The 11,175-nt window shown below is 42.5% G+C and overlaps 1 non-coding gene across 1 annotated transcript; it reads right to left on the reverse strand.

Annotated features, from left to right (window-relative positions):
- Window positions 1–410: 410 nt before the first annotated feature.
- Window positions 411–572, reverse strand: LOC118591691. The gene has a single exon (XR_004945987.1). It is a non-coding gene; the product is annotated as a U1 spliceosomal RNA (small nuclear RNA).
- Window positions 573–11,175: the final 10,603 nt, after the last annotated feature.

Raw genomic sequence — 11,175 nt, forward strand, 5'->3', positions numbered from 1 at the left:
AAATTTGGCATATATTTCCACAGATATCCTCAAAGACAAGCCACTCTCTTAGATAAATTGGTAAAAGTTGGCTTCTTTCTTTGTTCTGAATGGTTCTACTAATGATTTTCCCTCTAAGGCTCATAAGGACTATTACTCTAAACATTTTTTGGTAACTCTGTGTCAAAGCTGTCAATATCTGGTAGTTTCCTTTCTTTTGTACATTTTCTGTTACATTTTTTTATTAGTATTTTGTATGTGAGTGTGTGTGTGGAGGTGTGCACACCACGGAGAACATGTGGAGCTCAGAGGACAGCTAGTAGGAGTCTCTCTCCTTTTGGGTTGGGGAGTAGTCAGGTTTGACAGCAAAGGACCTTCACCTGCTGAGCCATCTCTGGACTCGGCCTTTTTTGAGAGTGACTTTTTTCCCCCCTGAGAGTGTGAACGCAGTCCCCCACGACTACTAATTATGCCATGGAGTTTTCTGAATTCAGGGGAAATCGCAGGGGTCAGCACATCCGGAGTGTGATGAATAAGCTTCTCCCTGGGAAAACACCTTCGTGCTCATGGCATCTCCCTGGCCCAGTAAGTATGAGAGTGACCTTTATACAGAGAAAGATTATTCAGAGTTTAGTTCAAATATATGAAAATTGATTTCAACATATTAAAACTAAATTAATAAGTTATAAGGTATCAATTCCTGGTTTAGGTTAAAACTTTTATTTTTTGGTCTTTTTTGTTCCATTTATTTATATATATATATCAGATGCATATTTGCTTTTGGTGCTGGGCACTGAACTCACGGCCTGGCACATAACTAACAAGTACCTCTTCCACCAAGCTGCATCCTTAGTAATCTTAGTTTACCACGTAGGCCTTGGGCTTGCAATCTTTCTGCTTCAGTCTTCCAAGTAGCTGGGATTGCAGGCCTGTGCCACCAAGCATGGACGACGCAAACACAAATCTTAACAATGTTACACAAAACATTTCCATTCGTTTTTTGTTAATACATGACAATAACATTCAACTATGAGTTTGACTATGCCATTTCCATACATGTGGATAATATACTTCGATGATATTCACTCTACTCTTTTTCTTTGCTTAATTTTTTTTAAATATGCATGTAGACGATGCTTTGAACTTGCTATGTAGCTGAGTATGACCTTGAACTTCTGATTCTCTAGCTTCTACTTGAGTTCCTGTACCATCATGCCTGTTTTTTTTTTTTTAAAGATTTATTTATTTATTATGTATACAGAAGAGGGTGCCAGATCTTATTAAAGATGGTTGTGAGCCACCATGTGGTTGCTGGGAATTGAACTCAGGACTTCTGGAAGAGCAGTCAGTGCTCTTAACCTCTGAGCCATCTCTCCAGCCCAATGCCTGGTTTTTACGCATGCTAGAGATAGAACCCAAGGCTTTATGCATGCTAGATGAGCTCTCTTCCAGGTGAGGTAGAGCCCCAGCCTCACCCATTACCCTTTCTTGTCCCTCTCTCCTCTTCCTAAATAATTCTTTTATTAGTTCCTTACGGTTCACTTATGAGGAAAAAAACATGGTGTTTTTCTTTTTGAGTCTGACACTTTTGCTCAACGTGATGATCCACAGTTCCACCTATTTTTATTGAAATTTGTATAACCATCCTTGTTATGGCTGAAAAATATTCTGTATACAGACTACTTTTTCTTTATGTGTTCATCAACCGATTTATAAGTAGGCTACTGTGAACAGTCCAGCAATGAATTCATGTATGTTAGTGTCCTGTATGATGATTTACGATCCTTTTGCATTATGCCCACCATGGCCAGACCATACAGATATTTAATTTAATATTTTTTGAGGCAGGGGCCTTTAATCAGCACTTGGGCAGAAGAGGCAGCTGTGAGTTGGAGGCCAGCCTGGTCTACAAAGTGAGTTCCAAGACAGCCAGAGCTGTTACACAGAGAAACCCTGTCTTGAAAACAACTCCCAAAAGGAAACAAACAAATAAATAAAAACCAAAACAAAAATTAACCAACTACTCAGTGGTAGGAGGCCCTGGGTTTGGTCCCCAGTTCTGGGGAGAAAAAACATTCAGGTTTGTTCTGTTACCTTGAGTGTGTGTTGACTTGTTGACTATTTTGTGTGCACTTGAAGAGGCAGTATTCTGTGTGCTGAGAGTATTATATGTAAATACAACAATATAACGTAATATATTTGAGCTAAGTTGTCTGAGGTGCTTTATCACATTTTCTAGTACTTATTTCATCTATTGATTTCAGTGGGGAGAGGGTTCTGATTCTGTTCTATTTATGACCAAAAGAGAGGTGTGGGAGTCTGTAACTCAAACTGCTGACTTGGCAATTTCTTATTTCCATTTCTGTCAGGTTTTGCTAATGTAACCTAAACTCTGTTGTTGGTACAGACACATTTTAGAAATAGGTCTTTAGGATCGAAAGTCTTTGTTATCCTATAATGTGTCATTTTTTAATCTCTTGTGATGTTTCTTATCCTAACCTCTGCTTTGCTATTAATATACTACTCCAGTATTTTACACTTGAATGTTTAATATGGCACATATAGTCCTTAGCTGGGTGGTGGTGGCACACACTTTTGATCTCAGCACTTGGGAGGCAGATGGAGGAGGATCTCTGAGTTTGAGGCCAGCGTGGTCTACAGAGTGAGTTTCAGGACAGCTAGGACTACACAGAAAAACCCTATCTCAAAAAAAAAAAAAAAAGAAAGAAAGAAAGAAAAGAAAAGAAAAGAAAAAGATGTGATGATTTTTATCAGTTAATTTATCTCTCCCAGCACAGTACAGTGCAAGCTCCATATAAAATGAAGGCTGGTATTCATTAATTATTTTTTTTCCCCGAGACAGGGTTTTTCTGTAGCTTTGGATTACACGTGTGTGCTACCACCGCCCAGCCTAATTATTTTATCTTGAAACAATTTCATAGCAAATGGTGGTATTGTACACCTGTAATCCCAACAATTTAAGCATTTGAGACTGGTAGGTCATGAGTTGGAGGTTAGTCTGGGCTACATAGTTACATGGTATTTTGAAAAAAGGAGAAAGTTTACAGTTATAAGAAGTAAAACAGAACAGGGTGGTAGTGGTACACATGCCTTTGATCCCAGCACTCAGGAGGCAGAGGCAGGCAGATGTCTGTGAGTTCGAGGCCTGCCTGGGTTACAGAGTGAGTTCCAGGAAAGGCGCAAAGCTACACAGAGAAACCCTGTCTCAAATAACCAAAACAAAAACAAAAACAAACAAAAACAAAAACAAAAAAGTACAACAGTAGAAACAGTTCACGTACTTTGTATTCAACTTTGTATTCCCCCAAAATTAACACTTTTATGTAGTGATCAAATATCATCAAACCCAGGAAGTTAATGTTGATACCATATCAGGCTATTACAGAACTTTATTGGACTTTTACCAGTTTACATACATGTGTTCATGTGTAGATACAGGAATGTAGTTCTAGGGACTTTTGCCCATGTGAGAACCCATGGAACCACTGTTAAACTGAACACAGTGTTTCCTCAAGCTGCCTCTGCACACGCTTCAAGTTTGTCCTAAAGGTGCTTCCATACACGGTGGATTGTGAGCTAACTGTCAACAGACCGCATCAGTTAGTTAAGGCAGCCAATCACATCGGCCGAGCCTCATTCCTCCACAGCCACTGGTCCTTGTCCTGGTAAGGCCAATAACAGGCACCACCCAATGCCAATGGCTTGGAATGCTGCAAAGCCATTAAGGTACTCAAAAGTAGATTTGTTGTAGTTTCCTCTTTTAATCCCACCACCACAAGGATCTAGAACTGTTCCATCATTACGAAGACACCCCCTCTGCTGTCCGATTTTGAGGACCTGTCTGTTTTGTTCTCTCTTGCTGCCCCTCCCTCACCCCCCAGTATCTGGTACCAACTAAGTTATTTGTGAATGTACCTGTTTGAGACCAGATATTACAGGGGGATTTCCTAACTTGTTTGAAGACAGGAGTATTAATTTGTTTACTAGATTTCAGTTAATGAAAAGGTATTTGAAGGAAAGAGATATTATACAATTCCATCTCAAAATGACTGATTTGCAGAAAACACACACACACAAAATCTTCAGCTGCTAAATCTCATAGCATACACCATAGATTATTTGAATCCTATAAGAGAACTCTGTCAATATACAAAGCTTCAAACGCTTGAGAGGAGGCCTTCATACATGCTCGTGTGTGTGTGTGTATCACACATGTGTGCTTCAATATTTGTGTGAAATGGCATTTTGACACCTTCTAGAATCCAAACTGGCAAATGAAGACTGCTTGGTTGAATACACTTCACCTGCTTTGGCCTGGTTCTGTTCCTGGTTCTGATGACCAATACTGTCCCAGGGCAAACAGGAACATGACCCTCCATAAACCTGTTTTCGACTGGTGACATTAAACCTCCCCTAATGGTACCAGGGGGAAATCGACTGATCCCGAAAGATATTTGCACATTGTTGGAGTTTCTTGACCTTAAGATATCTTTTTTGGAAGCATTTAAAGAACTAAAGAAAAGAAATTGCCCTTTAAGTAGACCTCGTGACCAAAGTGGGTGGGAAAGTAATTACGGCACATTCCAAACCTTACCTTTGCACAGGATAACTAACTCCATGACAAACGCGAAGGTAAACACACTGCGAAAATACCACAATATTCCTTCACCTTCTCTCTGATAAGAAAGGCTTATGAATTTTTATATCTTGAAAAACCTTTGTTTTGCAGGGTTTGTTTGAACACGTTACTTCTTACCGTGTGTGAGGAGACAGAATCATTTTAGAATCTGTTTACATGGGGTTTCTGGAGGCCTAGCATTTAGTGCATTTCGTGTAAGAATCCACAGGTAGGACCTGTTTCTGTAAATGATTTATTTCCATGGATCTGTTCCTTGAATTGATTTGATATTTACTCAAGAAAGTTCTTTCTTTGCTTACCCTGTCTCTCTGAAAGCCCCTGTGAAGTATGAGGCCCTGATCCCTTCTCACACGGCATTTCTCTGAGGGTCAGGCTTCTTCACAGGGACCAGGGGCTCATTTCATAAGGATCTTTCTTCAATGTTTCTTCTTCTTTCCTTCTTTTTTTTTCTTCTCTGTTTGGTATGGATGATGGTGGCTACAATGGTACCAGAATTGAACCCAGGGCCTCATGCATAGTAGGCAAGTACTCTATCTCTGAGGCCAAAGAATTTAATTTCTCTTCTTTTTTGGATATATGGGAAGGTGCTAACCTGTACCCAGTCCACTACAATCCCCATAGCAATTACAATAATAATCATAACACTCACCTTGGTGACTAATGTTCTTGCTACATTTACATTACATTGATATATTTACAACATAAATTATAAATAAAAGCATTTGAAGGAAACTTTGCTAGTTGTAGTGACTCACAAATTTTACCTGTATGAGACAGTGACTGTATGAAAGCTTAGCTTCAGCCCAACCTTCCAACCTCCTGCCAGCTCTCAGTTGTCTGAACCTATAGCTGGACACAGACTGTAAACCCAGGGCACCCGCTTCTCCCTCTGTGTAACCGGAAGCCGAAGGTCTCCAAGTGATTTGTTTCAGCTCAGATCAGACTGTGGGAGTGAGGCAGGGACCTAGCACACTCTTTTGGTCCAATTTCAAGTTCCGTGAAGGAGCCCAGGCATAGGGACTTGAACCCACCAGCCAAGAGGAAGGCCCTTTCTCATCAGTCTCTCTCTCTATATATCTATATCTATATCTATATCTATCTATATCTATATCTATATCTATATCTATATCTATATCTATATCTATATCTATCTATCTATCTATCTATATATAAACACACACACACACACACACACACACACACACACACACACACACAATGCATCCTTGTGCTGAACAAAACTTCCAGAAGCTCCTTGTTAAAAGGGAAGTGTTATTTTTTACATGATGAAGAAACTGCAAGCTTTGGGTGGCGAGGCCAGAAGATGGCTAAGGAGGAGAGCTTCCGTGGCCCCCAGCCACCGAACTGAACTTGAGTTCAGAGCTCACAGTGCAAGCCACCCGCTGCTCAGACCTCCCGGTTTCGCCTTCCAGATGGCCTCCAGAACTGAAGGGAATCATGGCATTCCACACTTGCTTAGGAAAAACCACACTGGGGGGTGGGGTGGGGTGGGGGGGGAGGCTGTTGGGTGTCCAGGGGACTTCCAGGGCGGCAGACTGGAGGCTGCATGCGTCCCTTGCCCGATGAGGCGTGCTTTCCTGATGGCTGTTCTGTTTGCCCTTATCTACTGGCCTGTTTGCCCACACGTCGCTTTCAGCCCCAGAGAGGCAAGAACTGTTATTGGGGAGGGCAGAGTGCTGCTCATTTTCCTGCATCATGGAAAAATATATGTGCAGGAAACATACCCTCTCAACCGGCTTAAGCCTGCCGGTGAGGCTCATTTCAAGGTACACTATTGTATTCAGTCCTTATTGGAGCATGATAAAAATAGCACACCGAGGAGGCTATGTCTATAGACCAAGCCGAAAGGGAGAGTTGAGGCAATTGTCCAGATAATCCAAGCAAAAACAAAACCAAACAAAATAAAACCATCCACCGTTGAGAAAAACAGGCTTAGGAGCCCGAATGGTTCAGCCTGGTTTTCTACATTGTTCAAATTCATCGGCTCTGCATGTATTTACTTTTTTGACATAGATGGGGCTTAAGTTGCTGAAGGGTTTTTCTCCCCCAATATTATCTCAAGTACTAACTCAAAAAAATGCCTGTGCTTTTAAAGTATCTCTCACTGCCCTATTTCCCCGTAAGAAAGCAAATTCTGTCATAATTTTACGTGCTTGAAAAACCCTAGACAGGTGTGTAGAAAAGAGCCACCTCAGAGGCTGGGAGGGGGTTTTCTTTCGTCTTTGGCTCTGCGTGTGAATGAGCTCCCTCCAGCAGGGAACCGAGGGCTGGAGATGGTCTATCTGCCCACTCCCATGTTTTAGGCCTGTGGCTTTATGCTTGGCTAAGTGCCTGTCATGTGTGTTGGTTGCCGGTACAACAGCTTGGCTCATTTAGGAAAGTAAGGAACCCAGTTTCCTTTGAGATAGCAGCTGGTAATATTCCACTGCAGCTGGCAGGCCTTCACAACTTGGAGATGTTTTCTTGGCCAGGGTCCCCCAAGAACTGGCTTTCCAGGTTGGGGCCATGACTTGTCCCTTGCCCCTGTTCCTTTGCTGTTTGTTTTGGGTTTTGGTTTACCAAGGGTCCCACTGTGTAGCTGAGGTGGGCCTTGAACTTGCAGTCTCCCAGCCTCGGTCTCCTCAGTGCTGTGATTACAAGTGTGCACTGCCGTGTTTGGAGACCTAGTTCTGGGAAGGGTGTGGCTTCTCTTGCCATCCTTCTCCCGCATCCGAGTCCTCCTTTGGCCTCTTTCCCAATGTATGCAGTCATCAAGAACTAGGGCTTTTTCCTTCACGGGGCTTGCTTTATTCCAGCCTCAGTTTCTGCCATTCCTCGAGGTTGAATTCTTATTTTCTTATTCCTCTTAATAATCCCCTTGCTTTTTTCAGTCTTGCTCATTTCTAATCCATCCTAAGTAAATGCCAGACAGCCTTCCCTGAAGCTTTGCTTAATTGAATTGTATTTCCTTGCACAAACATCTTCACTGACTCCCTGTGGCCTGAAAGATCTCACTCAGATTCCACAGGCGGGCACTTGAAAGCTTTCGTCAATTTGGTTCTGGTGACTTCCTGGCCTTATGCGAGCAGTCAGCTTCAGGAAGACAGATCTGCTCCCCTGCAGGAAAGGCCCTTTCTCCTTTTGCTCCGCACTGCATCCCAGTTGTCTTCTCGTCTTAGAAGGGGCATGCCTCTTCTTCCAAGAACACTTGAGAAGTCATTTTAGAGAAAAAGTGACCCATCTTTGAATGGATGGAAACCATCTCAGAGTTAAAAGTCATCTTGGCGGTTGGAGAGCTGGCTCAGTGATTAAGGGTACACACTGCTCTTGGAGAGGACTGTGTTGGATTCCAGGCACCAGGTTGGGCCCCTTACAACTGCATGTAACTCCAGCTATGGGCTCTGAGGCCTCTGGTCCCCAAGGGCACCAGCACTCATGTGCACATACCATTCCTTTCATATATACCTGTAATTAATAATAAATAATAAAATAAATAATAAATTAATACATAATTAATAATAATAAAAAATAAAAGAAATAATAAATAATTAATTTTACAAAAAGACATTGGAAGATGCCAAGTCCAGCTTCTCACCCCACCGGACTCCTTTGACACTAGGTGCTACCATTATTGCCATTGTCTTCCTCGACTCATATTCCTTCTTCTGGCAGCCCCACCAGCTGGGGTGGAGTGCAAACCACACAGGGGAGGGGGGCTCCCCTTCTCTTTTTACTTCCCATCTCCCTCACCCCCCTTCCCCCTAGTGACCAGGCTCTTTCAGCTTGGTTTCTGATGTCCATATCGTTCTCCTCGTTATCTTTACTGCTACGTTCCTGCTCTGGATATCACCTCCTAGGACACACGTTGCTCTACTATGCTACAATCAAATTCTGGGACTTTGAAGATGCTGAAAAGCCAGTTCTAAATTCTTTTCACAAGGAAAAAGGCAACAGAAGAGTTTGAGAAAGATGTCGGAATCGGAACTGAATGAATTTAGTGACATTGGCTTCTTAGCTAAGAGTAGTGGAAGGCAGAGTAGGGGTCACAGATAATCCTGAGATTTCAGGGGACAGATGGTTGGTGGACCTGGAAAAACTGGAAGGAAGCGTTTTGGGATGGCTCATGCACATGATCGTTATAATTTGTAAGCTCCTGCTGACCTGAGGTTGCTTCTGTTCGACCTACATTGCAGCTTCTAGCAGGACAGACACTTGCTCAGGGCTTGGGATGTTAGCCGGGCATCTATAGTAGATGAGGCTCTGTTCCTTAGGTATGTATTGATCCTGTATCCCTGGTTTCTAAGGAAGGACTGGCTTAGGCCTATTAGTCCAGCATGCTCTGGTCTGGACAATGTGTTAAGTAATCACCTACTTCTTGGTGATGGAAAGGATTCCAACTCAATACAAGAACAAGGTTGCTACAACACTGTTCCATGTGAGTTGGACCCAGCTGTCACTCAGAGGCTAACTTGGGCCTTTCATCAGGAAACAAAGTCACAGACACTGCCAAGAAAAAGAAGTAAGGAAATTTAACATCTTCTCCTCCAATAATTTCTAGAAATACATAAAAGGAAAGCTTGGTGGCTGACAGGAGTCTAACATGAAATCATCTTCAACATGTCACCCTCATGGTTCTTTTTTACATGAAATATAGACCATAGGAATTATCCCTTGGAGCAAGGCATTGTAGTGTCTACCCGGAATTTCACAACTAGGAGGGTGAGGCAGGAGGATTACAAATTAAAGGCCAACCTGAGCTACACAGGGAGATTCTGTTTTTTTTTTTTTTTTTAATTTTATTTAAAAAACCATTTCTTGCCAGGCGGTGGTGGTGCACACCTATAATCCCAGCACTCGGGAGGCAGAGGCAGGAGGAGGTAGCCAGCCTGGGCTACCAAGTGAGTGCCAGGAAAGGCGCAGAGAAACCCTGTCTCAAAAAACAAAAAACAAAAAACAGAACCAAAAACAAACAAAAAAACCAAACCATTTTTTTGATGTTCAACAAAAGGAGCTAGGGAAGGGACAAGTCTCTCTCTCTCTCTCTCTCTCTCTCTCTCTCTCTCTCTCTCTCTCTCTCTCTCTGAAAAGCCCTGGACAGGTATTGTGGTAGACACCTAATTCTAACACATGAGAAACAGAGGTGGGAGGATCAGGAACCGAAAGTCATCTGAGGCAACATAGTGAGTTTGAGACCAGTCTGCCTACAAGAGATACTGTCTTGAAACCAACCAACCAACCACAAGCATATTCCCCCCCCCCCCCCACAATGCTGACAGGGGAGGAATGGGTTCTACTCAGTATGGATGCCTTTCCTTCCAAGGACCATCAACACCTATGGGTCTGCACACTGCTTGGTTTTCACCTTCAAGAGGACAGAAAAGATAAAGGAAGTTCTGAGCAAGGCGCATAAAGACCAGCAATTCCCTAGCAGGGAGGAGAAGATTGTATGCCTGTCTGAGAAATCGTAACTGAGAAAGGAGGCATGTGACGGAAACGTCATGGAGTCTGATGATACGGAAGATTTTTCTTTACATGAGGTCATAAAGTAGCTGCCACTGTGGTCGAATAGAAAAAGAAGGCTCAATGATAATAGGGGTGGTGCTGCCCAAGATCAGGGGACCCAAGAGGGGAGTCACAATAGTGGATATCCAGGAGAGCTTACCCATGGGCCTGAGGGGGAAATCAGAGGAGAGAAAGAACGGGGCTGAAGGAGGACTTCTAAAGAGGTTATGTGTGACTTGTAGAGTCACCTCTGTTAATTGATGGGAGTTGCCCAGGTCTTTCAAAACTGAGGGTTGGGGAAGAACCTGGAGATCTCTGTACATACCCAGTATGTTAACTGCATGGCTATTGTTCACATTGTTTTTCTGAGACAGTCTCATGTAACCCAGGCTGTCTTGAACTTGCTGTATACTTGAGGACAAGCTTGAACTTCTGATCCTCCTGCCTTCACCTCTCAAATGCGGACATTACAAGTATGCACCACTATGCCTATATATATGTATATGTACATATGTATTCACATATACATGTATGTGGTTATAAAGATTGTGAACGGAACTAATGAAGTTCAGATTATTAAAGCATGACTGAAATCACATCGTACACACATACACACACACCCATGAGTAGATGCCAGGAGACAGTTCTATGTGTGAGTGTGCTAGAGAGTCCTTGAATCTTCAGGAGAAGATGGATGTGGTGGTGTATTCCTCTATGCCAGCACAGGAAGCTTGTCAATTTAGGCTATATAGTTAAGGCCCCCATCTCCAGGAGTTTTGGAAACAGATGGGTGAGGACACAGGTTCAGGGATGTTCTTAGTTCTGTGTTAATTTTCCTGGGTCTTTACTGCTTCAAATGTTTGCTTGTCTAAACTAGTGAATGTTCCTGTAGAAATGGCATATGTTTTCCCCCTTTTCCAGATTTAGTGAGATAAAATTGACAAATGATTATATACACAGGTTACAAGTTTCGATGGTTTAATAAAAAGATTTTCTCTCTCTTTTTTATTTTATTTTATTTTATTTTATTTTAT

This window comes from Onychomys torridus, chromosome 9 (assembly GCF_903995425.1).
Source record: "Onychomys torridus chromosome 9, mOncTor1.1, whole genome shotgun sequence".
Taxonomy (NCBI): domain Eukaryota; kingdom Metazoa; phylum Chordata; class Mammalia; order Rodentia; family Cricetidae; genus Onychomys; species Onychomys torridus.